We start from the raw sequence: 13107 nt of genomic DNA, 5'->3' as shown, positions 1-13107 counted from the left end.
TACAACCACCTCTTATAACACACCCACCACAAATTCAAACCCAGCCACACCCACAAATGGACCAATAAAAAGGGCCCACACACACAACCCATGAGCCTTTGCAACAGACCCCACAGACAAACAACTGCACCTTACTTACACCTTAACTACACCTTAACTACACCTTAACTTACACACCTTCACACAACCTCCTTCACAAACACCCCCTCTTCACATTCACACACACACCGTCACATTCACACCCACACACCCACAACCATCCACACCCACACCCCACACCATGCCCACAGACAAGAATCCAAAGTTCACAAGGGCGGAGCTGGACCTCCTTGTCAATGAAGTCATCAGAGTCGAGCCACAGCTGTTTGGAACATTGGTCAGACAGACCAGCATAGCCCAAAAAACAAGCCTGTGGCAGGGGATCGTCGATAAGGTGAATGCTGTTGCGCCCATCCGAAGGACCAGGCATGAATGCCATGCCAGGTGGTACGATCTGCGCAGGGCAGTCAAGAGGAAAATGAACGAGGAATATGCCCAGAGTAACATCACTGGAGGTGGGCTGCCCCGCAGACCCGTACATTACCATCCCTGGGAGGAGAAGGTGATGGCCATGCTTCCGCCGGTGGGAGTACACGGAGTCGAAGGAGTCGCAGAGCCTGGTGAGTACACAAACAACTCACGTAACATGGGAGGAATGGCATCCACACCACAAATACACCAAATGCACGCAATTCCCCCAAGCCCTCACCGCACACAACCACACTCAAAAACCACGCTCATGCCACTAACGTCTCCATGCCCCATTCACAAATAAAGGCAATGCCATGTCCCAGGCCACACCAACCACAAACCCAAGACTGGATGTCCGGGATGCTGGGAGGGTGGGGCTCACACAACACATTGTGCAACTCAGAAGCAGACACCAATGCCCTCAGCCCATATGGGCTAGGTACATACACATGCACCATGCCCAATGCACAGGGACTGGCAAAGTACTGACAAGGTAGCTGACACTTGGCCCTGCTGTATGCAGCACAAGGCCCTCCTGTGACCACTGTACACTCAAACACCAACTCCACAAGCTCAGATATCTAGCACAGGAACTCAAACTCACTGTCATGCCAGCTTGCACCATGAGGGGACAGACACATCACCTGGGAGACCCAATGATAAATCACACTACACCCAACAGCAGGCCCGGTCACACCCCCCTCACACAAGCACAGCCCCCCCGGGGCAGGCAACGGATTTACCCACTCTCACAATGGACATGTGACACAACAAGACCAATCCATCGCCAAATAAGCATCCAACCCAAAATTCTACTGGTCAAACACTCAGGAGAACATACCAATCTGTCCCCCGCAACATACCCATCCCCAAGTGTACATTGAGAGGAATGCTAGGCACATCCAACTACCTGGAGGAACTGTGACAACTTGAATATGTATGAAACATGGATGTGGCATGAAACAGCATTAACATTGTCTCTCTCTCACACACAGGGCAACGTCATCGACCTCCCCCCAACAATGGGGGGGATCAATCACAGTCCCAGGCTCAGCGTGAACATGATCCCACCGGCAGCGACGACTCTCACCACTCCGTGGATGACCCCAACCAACCTGGCCCCTCTGGTGCCCAAGCCCCTGCAGCACCTGCGTCAGGTACATCTGTGCCAACCACCACCCCCATTCCTGCCACATCCCAGGAGACACCCACGAGCCCTGCTCGCACTGAACAACACAGCCAGTCTGACCAGGAGGGACAAGGTTCTCCGGGCACCCAGGAGGAGGCAGGCAACTCCGCAAATGCCATCCCTCAGGGGTCTCGTAGACCCAATGTGCCCACAACAGCAGGCCAGGCTCGTGTGGGCAGGGGTGGTGGGAGTGAAGGCAGGCGGAGGTGAGAACCTGACCAGCCAGCTGAGGAAACCGGTATGTCACACATACGCCATATCCTGGACACATACCGGCGTGACACCAAGGGCATCAGCCAGGTAGTGTCGAGCCTCACAGAGATGAAGGGGACCCTCGACGAGATGAAGAACCTGCAGGCCGAGCAACATGCCAGTCAACAACAACACCAAGGACAGATGGAGGCAAGACTGGCTGAGCTCCTGGCGGTGCAAACGGACATGAGCCGTTCACTCCGTCGGATCGCCGACAACATGGGCAACCCTCCCTGTGCCACCAGGCGAAGACCACCACCAGCCACAGGGAGGGAGGAGGAGGAGGATTCGTCCGACGGAGCATCACAGACATCGTCAAGTCCTGCATCTGAGGGTCCCCCCAGGAAGGTGGGTCGTCCACGGAAAAGACCGTGAGAGTCAGCGGACCATCCACATCTCCCAGGTCACCTGGCCTGGCACCTGGCCCACTGGCGCAACAGCAGCACCTCACCCAATGACATTCTCTGCCACATGGACTTGCTGGTCACAGTCTGACCAATGATGACCAACACTGTGGTCTGGACTCTGATGACTCCAACTGACAAGGATGCCATCTCCCCCTGTGAACTTTGGATTCTATGCACCCGGTAGAGCACCTTAGTACATCTACCAAAAGACTTACCCCACCAAAAATAAAATCTTTTTTTTGTCATGAGATGTTGCTGTCATTTGGCATTAGTCCACAACATATGTGTGTGTAAATGTCAAACTATGCCTGAGTGTTGAACTAACTCCAGCCATCCATACCCTGGGATCTGAGTCTGGTACAGGACACACATGGGTCACAATTTATCAGTCAATGCAGACATGGAGCACAATACTCACCTGTGATGACCTCAAGTTGCTGAGGGGGGTTTGCAATACTGTGTGGACAGACCTATTTTGAATAGTATCATTAAGGCGTAGAGGTCATGCCTCATTTGGATGTTCCCGGGGAGGGAGTCCCAGGTATGTGTTCCCAGGTGGGAGAACTATGTCCTGCATGCTGGAGTACGGTGGATCTGAAGAATGGTGGCCAGGTCAAGGTTGGATGCACGGAGATGGCACTACGGGGTCTCGGATGACAGTGGTACAAGGTTGGTTTTGGGTCAGGGTTGTGGCCTGCCTCCTGACTGTGGGTGGGGAGTCTGAAGGTCATCCTGCAGCACACAGTGATCCATTGCAGCTATCTCTGCTGGACGGTGATGAGGCTGGGGCGCGGGATGTTGCAGCTGAGGTGTGCAGATGCAGCCTGGATGTGGACAAGTGTCCCGGGAGTTTGGATGTGGCTGCCCCGTAGAGGGCAGGGCAGTATTTGACACGGATGTTGTCGTGGACCTGGGGGATGGTCCGTCTTTCCTTGGAGTGGATCTATCTGGAGATCATGTGCATAATGCAGAGGGTGTTGCAGTCTGAGGTACAGATGCTGGGGATTACCATGGCAAATGTGAGCAAGCAATCCATGATGCACACCATCTTGTGTGCGTGGACACTGGGTGCTTGTGCGGGGCTTCTGCGAGTGGGACACAAGCAGTTGACCCAGCTGTAAGGGGACAATCCTCAGATGTTGACCTCAGTCCTGTACAAGTCCAGCCTCAGGTGGCTGCTGTTCTGCCATTCATCAATGGATGTCATGCAATCTTGAATATTGGAACTGGCAATGTCTGCGTCCTTGGTGAGGGTGAGGAGCACCTGGCTGTCAATGGCATACGAGTTGATGATGAGGTTGTGTGCGCATGTTATGGTGGAGAGGGGGGTCCTGGACACATTGTAGATTGACACGCTGAGAGATGATACCTGTGCCATGTGCCTCACGACGACAGCATACTACATGCAGAAGCCTTGAGTCCCACTCCCATGGCCTTGCCGGGGTACAGAGCCGGTGGGGAGTAGAAGGGACATGACCTGGTGGGTGTGACAGAGCCTGGAAGGCGTGGCAGCGCTGTATAGGCAGTCAGAGTTGCACACTCATCATGCAAAGGTGTTGGGTGTGCGCTTAGTGTATGCCTGAGAGCAGGCGGGAGATGTGTGGATGGACATTGCTTGGAGGGTCGCTGCAACATCAGACTGTAGTGTGATGTGGGTCATGCAAGGACCTGAGGGTCGTGCAATGTGCACGTTGCATGTGCAGATGGTCCAGCCTTTGGCACCGCGTGGCCGCAACTGTGGCACAGACAAGCTGATGACAGCCAAATGAATGGGTTGAGGGAGGAAGGGAGGAGCATCTTTGATGTGTGTGTGTTGCCAAATCAGGAAACTTCCTGTGCCCGTGCTGCAGTGGCTGCAACAGCAGGCGGCATGTCCTGGGAACTATGCCACAATTTCCACACAAAGACTAGGATGTCAGAAAGGACTACTGCAACAGGTGTATGTCAAGGAAGGAGTGACCGGTTTTCAATGGCACACCCAGAGACAAAGGATGCACAATCACCAAAGATGACTGACACCGGATCATGAAACTGAAGGCCGAGCTGTGCACAGGAAACACACCCCAGAAGGTGTTGACGGCCCGTTGTGGGGACCAACATACCAAAACACATACACAGCCATGGACTTCATGCACAATAGAGAATCAAATACATGAAGAACAGCATGCAGGTTGCTAATCTACACATAGACTCATATGCACAATCCTTGACAGCCATGCCAGAGATGGCGCATGCACAGTGGCAAGAGACCTGCATTGACAGAGATGAGGCACCTTGGAGGCTGAGGAACACCTTTATTACTCAGGCTCACACCTATGGAAATGCATCAATATTAACAGACTCACAGGTCTTTTGGATTAACATGTGGGACCTACACTGGACACCCCCTTCGCACCACAGATGCTGTAAATCCATTGGACTGGCACACAAGTGAAGGGGGTGAGCCAAACATCCCTTGCTGCACACAGAGAGGCTGCAATTCCCCATTGAGCCTCTTATGGCGATGTCCCGCAATATGTCCACCCGTAGCCTCCCGTATGTTACCGAGGGAAGTTGTACACACATTGATGCCTTCATCAAAATCCACAATCCCATAACAGTTGACTGTCACGAAGTGTGACTATCAATTCATGTGAGTCATGCTACATGTCATGTGCCCCATGGTGAGTCGACATGTATGCATAGTAACAAAACATGCACAGGAGCAGTGCCCACACATTACAAACAACTACCACACCCAAAATGCATTGCTGCAATCCTTACCCAAAGGAGACTTTTCACCATGTCCGTGCATGTAACGCTGATTCAGCACACATTGCATTATTCATGAGGAATAGCAGGAGCACAACGATGCCATGAGCAGACAGCATGTGCAACTACCTGGGGATGAGAGACACACAAGAAGTCAGGAAAAACATAGTCATCCGCATGCATGGTCATGTACTCTACATGACTAAGGTTGACACCATGCTAGTTGTCAATTGAGTGTGTCAGCTAAAATGTGTGGAATGACATCAGCACTCGAGTGACACATCAGAACACACCTCAAAGTCACTTAGCATACAGTCAGCTGGACACACACATTGTAACACATGCCACACAAGGCTCCAAGCGTGCACACTCAGACCCAGGGACTCACCATTATGAGAAGAAGTTGCGTATGAGCTGACTCCGGATGTCCTCCTCCTCCTCCTCCTCCTCCTCCTCCTCACTTGCCTCGTGACCAAGGCCGTCATCCTCCACGGGTGGATGTTCCTGCTCATCGGGATCCAGGATGAGTGGCACAGCTTTCTCCACTGCCATGTTGTGCAGCATGCAGCACACGAGGAAGATTTTGCAGACCTTCACCGGTGCATATGGGAGGGTCCCGCCTGTCTTGTGGAGGCAACGGAATCGGCTCTTCAGGAGGCCAAACGTCCTCTCAATCACTCGCCTAGTCTGCCCATGGGCGTTGTTGTAATGATGATCTGCAGCTGTTCTCGGGTTGCGGAGAGGCGTCACCAGCCATGCCATGTTGGGATAGCCAGAGTCCCCTACATGGAAACATCATGTAAAGAAGTGGGTCAGGAGATGCCGTCACATACTAAGATACCGCTAAATACTGGACAAACAGAGTCTACCCACCAACAAGACATGCTCGTTTGTTGTGCAGCTGCAGCATCATTTCTGGCACCCTGCTACGCCTCATGATGTAGGCATCGTGTGCTGACCCTGGAAAACGTGCATAGACATGGGAAATCAGCTTGTTAGCAAGACACACCACAAGGGCATTAATGGAGTGATAATGTTTACTTTTTCGATAGGCTACCTCCTGTGCCTGTAGTGGTACCAAAGCCACATGTGTCCCATCAATGGACCCAATTACATGGGGCATCCCTCCCAGGGCATAGGACTCACCCTTGATACCCGTCAACTGCTCACGAGTTGGAAAATGGATGAATTCATCCAGGTGCTCCAACATGGCTTCTAAACCATCATGCAGGACACGACTGAACATGGTCTGGGACATGCCACCCACATCAGCTATGGTCAATTGAAACGTACCGGTGGCAAAGAAATGTAGGACTGACATCACCTTCATCTTGGGGGTCAGCGCAGTCGGATAACTGTGTCACGGTTGGAGGTGTGGTGCCAGCCTGTTTGTCAGGTCCACAATTAACTGTTGGGGGAATCTGTAGCGGCGTTTGCAGTCACGTTCCCTCATGGCAGCCAAGTCTGGCATTGGTCGGGGGAGAGGCGGTGCCCTGCAGAAATTTGGAATGAATAACGAAGATTGAGTACATTACTACACCAATGTCAATGAACTGAGCACATGTTCAACAGCTAATACACATATGCTACATACAGAGTCTGGTCTGTGCAATACATCCTGCACACGTATGCCAGCCAGGTGATACTCCTACCAAGAGCCAGCTACAAACGTGGATTGTCATGGTCTACATGACATGCCATGAAAGTAGCTGTGGGCCAGTGTGAGTGAACAGCCAGACACATTACAGGAGTGACATACATCCACATATGTGCATTTGAAGGATCTTATCTCATACAGACAGCTGGCGGCAAGCTAGACGCACAGGTCACTTGTCATTGAAAAAGGACAGACCACACACCTTGCCATGAAGGGGTACATGTCAAAACTGATCACACAGACATTGAGACTACGCAGATATGTCCTCAGCTTGCAAGTCCCTGTTCGATGCATACAGACACACGTTACGTGTGATTCCACATGTGGCCTGGTGTGCGTAAAAGTGTAACATGGGCATCTACACACAGACACATGTTGGATGCAGCTACAGCAGATGCAGTTGATGGAACACCAACAGCAAGCTCATGGGAACACATGACACACACATGACATAGTCACATCGTGGCACGCTGGTAGTTAGATGTCAGGTGTCATCATCCGTGTACTTGGCATCAGGGGACAGTTGCGGGTGTTGGTGACTGTGCCATGCCAGTGTTGCAGTGCTTGACAAGTTTGTACTACATGCACACATGTAAAAGGTGTGAAGGGGAAGTGTGCCACATAGTGCCCCATCACACATGACATGTGTGCACAGGTCATCACACAACTATTGGGTTAAAACATGAGGAGACATGTGCCACATCACTGCCTGACACACCTAGGCCCTACACATGAAGGACTGCACTGACAATGACTTGATGTCCATTCCTGTGCGAGTCTGACACCTCCATTCCTTTCCTGTGCGCCTCCTATCACCAGTGTAAGCTGTGAAACGCACCGTACACACGCTCTGAGGGCGTGTGTACGTTCGTATCACTATATATTATAGTTATTGGATAAGGTAATAGCACGCACGCGCGCTATGCTGCTGTAATTGTAGGCTGCAGCGCTGGTCATTTTTAAAATTACCGTTCTTCTATTTACTTTTGTTTTAATTTCAATTTTACCCTGTTTTTAACTGTTCTTGTAGCGCCCACACACCTGCACTTTAAATCGGGCCCCTCACCGCGTTTTGAGCGGATTTGTGATCTTTCTGCATTCGTTTGGCGCGTGGTCGCCATCTTGGGGGTGGCTAGTGTCGACTGTGCCACTTGTTGAGCGCTCTAGCGCTTATTACGATCACAGGTGAGCCCTACTTAAGGCGAGCATTTCTTTAGCTCGACCTTGGATAAGGTAATAGCACGCACGCGCGCTATGCTGCTGTAATTGTAGGCTGCAGCGCTGGTCATTTTTAAAATTACCGTTCTTCTATTTACTTTTGTTTTAATTTCAATTTTACCCTGTTTTTAACTGTTCTTGTAGCACCCACACACCTGCACTTTAAATCGGGCCCCTCACCGCGTTTTGAGCGGATTTGTGATCTTTCTGCATTCGTTTGGCGCGTGGTCGCCATCTTGGGGGTGGCTAGTGTCGACTGTGCCACTTGTTGAGCGCTCTAGCGCTTATTACGATCACAGGTGAGCCCTACTTAATGCTCGCTATACCCGCGCAGCGGTGACGCGCAGCGGTAGCGCCTGTCTCGCGCCGGAGTCAAGCCAGAGTCCTGCCCGTATGCGCCCGTCAGCGTCCCGGAGGCGCTCGGGGCGGCGGGACAGGCTCGGCCACCCAGCATGTGCCATACAGGACCACTCGCGCTGCGTTATACTGCTGGGGAGCTCCGCGCTCTCCTCACTGCTTCCAGTGGCTGCGGTACTGTCTTTCCTGGACGTCACCGTGGTAAGTCCATCTGCCCCGGGTGCGGATGGCGTCCCTCCCGTGCTTTGCCTTGTTCCCCTGGCAATAACATCGCCAGTGTGGGATATCTCTGCATGCTATTAAACACCAGATCGGCGTGCAGACATGCACAAGACGTCTTTGAGCTTCTTGACACGGCTAAGCCACTGTGTCTTATGCTCACTGAGACATGGTGGGGAGAATTTTCGAATCCAGACGTCGCCATGGCAATTCCGCCTGACTATAACGTCTTCAGGAAGGACAGAGCGAAGGGAAGGGGCGGTGGAGTGGCACTGGTGGTGAAGAAAGGCACGGCTTGTACTATCCTGCCAGTGGAGGATATTCGTGGCTCGGAGTCCCTCGCTTTTTCTATCGCTTTGGCTCCGCACCAATCAGTCAAGGGATTATTGGTCTATAGACCGCCTGGCCCACCCGGAACGTTCTTTGAAGATCTTGACTCCGTTTTACTGGGACTGGCCCTGAAAGCAGAACACTGCATCGTGGCCGGAGATTTCAACCTCCGGATGGATGATCCATCCGACGCGGCCGCTATTAAAATCTTAGAGGCTATGGCACCGCTGGGATTGCTCCCCTATCTGCAGGGGCCGACGCATGACAAGGGGCACACTCTTGACCAGGTTTTCTCGACTTCCCCTTTTGAGGTCCTAGAGATTATCCCGGTACTATGGTCAGACCATTCGCTGGCTAAATTTTCGATCAAAGGCACAGTTAAATCGGCTGTTGCCGCCCCACAGCAGCATGGTCGCACCCATAGGGCGCACCATCGAGTGACCCCTGAGATGCTGGCTCAGGCTGCCCTGGATCATCCCTGCCCCCTCTCTGGCGACCTGACGAAGGATTTGGAGTCCTTGCAGGCATGGCTTTCTGACAGGCTCAACGATCTTGCCCCGGAACTGGCCCCCCGTCTTACTCCTAAACGAGTTTCCGCCCCTTGGTTCACCGCAGCACTGTCGGCCAGGCGGCAGCAGTGCAAGGTAGCTGAAAGAGCCTGGCGGGTAAAATATGACTCGGATGCTAAGTTGACCTATAAGAGCGCGGTTAAGGAGTATCACCGGGACATTCGCCTGGGTAAGAAAGCCTACTTGGCAGGGAGGATAGAAGCTGCCTCCAACTCCTGTAAGGAGATTTTCTCTATAGTTAGAGAATTTATTTCTCCACGGACTAACATCTTTGAGGAGAGACCCTCTGATTCTTGGGCCTCTGATCTTGCTAGTTTTTTTACCAGCAAGGTCCAACTTATACAGGATTCTTTTCCATCGGCTGTACCCGTGGAGCGAATTAATTCTGAGGCCAACCGATCGCCCCCGGCTTCGCCAGGCTTGACGCTGGGCGTATTTCCACCTATATCTGCGCCCGCCTCTTTAGCACTTTTGGGCAACTTGAAATCGGGCTCGCCCCTGGACCCATGCCCTGCTAAAATTCTGGCGAAATTGGCCGAGGTGGTTAATCCATTGGCCAACCCGCTACTGAATCTCTCGCTGAGCCAGGGAGTGGTTCCGCAGGCTTGGAAGCAGGCAATGGTCATCCCGCTGCTCAAGAAGCCTGGTCTGGATCCAAAGGCCCCAGTCAACTACCGGCCTATCTCTCTGCTGCCGGCTCTCACGAAAGTTGTTGAAAAGCACGTGCAGACGGTGCTGTCCAATTTTCTAGAGTCGAATGAGATTCTGCATGCCACCCAGTCGGGTTTTCGCCCAAATCTCAGCACGGAGACTGCGCTCCTCGAGGTCTCAGAAACTATTAAAGGGGTTCTGGATACTGGGGGCAAAGCCATGCTGGTGATGCTGGACTTGTCGGCGGCTTTCGACACCGTCCCCCATGACGGTCTTCTCACAAGACTCTATGAGATTGGACTACGGGGGACGGTGTTCAGCTGGTTTTCCTCCTTTCTAGCGGGCCGCCGGCAAACGGTCTGGGCCTCGCCAGATTCCGCCGTGATGCCGCCTCTGGGAGTCGGGGTCCCTCAGGGCTCTATTTTGAGCCCGACCCTCTTTAATATCTTCATGACCCCTTTGGCGGCGTTGGCGGAGTCGTTTGGGGCCCGGATCGTATCTTATGCAGACGACACCCAGCTCCTCTTCTCGTGTAAGAGAGGAGGAGACTTTGATGGGGAGAGTATCCGGGATTGCCTTGGGGCTGTGTTTCAATGGTTTCAACTGAACAGCCTCAAGTGCAATTCCGATAAGTCCGAGGTACTTTTCTTTGGGTGTGACACGGAGCCAGACTGGCAGGCTTGGTGGCCTACCAATATGTTCCCCCCAACTTGTTCATCCCAAATGGCTAAGAACTTGGGGGTCAAGATGGACAAGGGGTTGACTATTAAGTCCCAGATCCTGGGGGTGTCGGGCACTTGCTTCGGCCTCCTTAGGATGTTACGGAGGTTTCTTCCCCTCTTATCGGAGGAGCACAGGAAGATGACTGTGCAGGCCCTGATAGGCTCTAGGCTAGATTATTCACGTTCTGTACCTGGGCCTGCCAGAGTACCTGCTACAGCGGCTCCAAATTGTGCAGAATGCTGCGGCGAGAGCGATTTTTGGATTGAATAGACGCGTTAGTGCTGCGGGCTTGCTCCAGACCCTGCACTGGCTCCCAATCCGCAAGCGGGTCGCCTTTAAGGCTTTGACCCTGACATACAAGGCCCTCCATGCGACGGGAGCTAAGTACCTCCAAAGGAGACTTGCCTTCTACCGACCGGCTCGCTCTCTGAGATCAGAATCCCTGTTTTTGGCGATCGTCCCGCGAGTGAAGAGAGTGCGCTTGGGAGGTCGCTCCTTTGGATTACTGGTGCCACAGCTGTGGAACTCTCTGCCTCTTACACTTCGGGGAGCCACCAGCTTACTAGCTTTTAGAAAGGACCTCAAAACCTGGTTGTTCACCCAGTAGGTCTTTTTTTGCTCGTTGTTTTCTTTCTGTCTGTGACACTTTCTCTTTTAATGTGTTATGTTAGTATACTGCAGCCTACCCTAAATAAAAGCGCCGGGACACTCTTTTTGAGTAGCCGTGCGCTCTATAAAAGCTATTTTAACATAACATAACATAACATAACATATAGGGGTTGGGCAGGAGTATGTGTGTGTGTACGGACCGTACACACGTACGTGTACACACTGGTCCTATCCCTATGGTTGTGTTGCCGTAGGCGTACGCCATAGAGATACGGGCCGTACATGCGTGTGTAGGGGTCGTATCCCTATGGTAGTGTTGCCGTAGGCGTACGTCATAGAGATACGGCCCATATACGCGTGTGTAGGGGTCGTATCCCTATGGTAGTGTTGCCGTAGGCATACGCCATAGAGATACGGGCCGAACACACGCATGTACGGGCCGTATCGCTATGGCGTACGCCTACGGCAACACTACCATAGGGATACGACCCCTGCACACGCGTGTACGGCCCATATCTCTATGGTGTACGCCTACAGCAACACCACCATAGGGCTACGACCCCTACACACGCGTGTACGGCCCATATCTCTATGGTGTATCACTAGAGTAGTGGTGCCATAGGGGTACGTGTGAAACGCACCGTACCGGTGTGGGTATTTGAAAATCACAATGGGGACACATAAGGGACAAGTATTAGGGCCTAAATGCATGCTGGTTGTCATGGATACCCAGTTTCAAGATCAAAATTTTCCATCATGTGGCCTGGAAAAAGCAGTTGGCCCGCTTATACATTGTTGCAAAGTGGTTGTTGACTTGACATGATGCATCAAATTTGAAAAAATGCTAATGCTGTCACTGGTGTATATTCAAAGGGATTGGAGGAAATGTAGGATGCTAATGAGTCTGACCAATCACTCGGTACTCCTGTAAAGGAAATAGCCCAGCAAGGCAGATATAAGTCAGCCAGAACCCATGAGAGGGCACATTTGCCTGCACAACCTTTCATCAACACCACTGCTGCTGTTTGGCTTCCCCTGGCACCATGTCAAGGACTGTGGAGAGGGCCCAGCCCTTCACCCAGGAGGAGAATGAGGCGTTGCTGGACGTCATCCTCCCACAGTTCCCCAGCCTGTATGGTAGACCAGGGCAGCAGGTGAGTGCTGACTCCGCTCCCTTTGACTGTGCCCCTTCTTTTTGTGACTGGCACATCTGGCATTGTGTCCAGGTGTGACAGACATGCAATGTTGTTTAGAGTGGGTCCCAGGGGGGGAATGGCTTAGGTGTGTCATGCAGACCATGATGTGGTTCATGTGTGCACTCCTCACTTGCATTGTGCTTACTGTGACATTCACTGCATGGTGCATTGCACATTCTGCATGGCTAATCCTCTTGGCCATTCTTGTTCTATAGTCCTGAGGTGATTCAGTGTTCCCCCCGGTGTGACAGGTGACTGTACCCACAGATGTGTGTGAGTTTAGTGGAGCTGTGGTGAGAGTGACCAAATGATGTGTACGCCCCCTGGACATTGATGTGTGTGAATGTTCCTTGTCATGTGGGTGAGTGTCTATGTGGAGTGTTGCACCACAGCTGCATGGAGGAGGCAACTGCTCAACCCATCTGATGTAAGTAGTAAGCCGTGCTGTGTGTCTGACTAGCTGGGCTAG

This window comes from Triturus cristatus, chromosome 11 (genome assembly GCF_964204655.1).
Source record: "Triturus cristatus chromosome 11, aTriCri1.1, whole genome shotgun sequence".
In the NCBI taxonomy this organism is placed as follows: domain Eukaryota; kingdom Metazoa; phylum Chordata; class Amphibia; order Caudata; family Salamandridae; genus Triturus; species Triturus cristatus.
The sequence above is the reverse complement of the archived record's forward strand: the minus strand, read 5'-3'. Positions refer to the sequence as shown.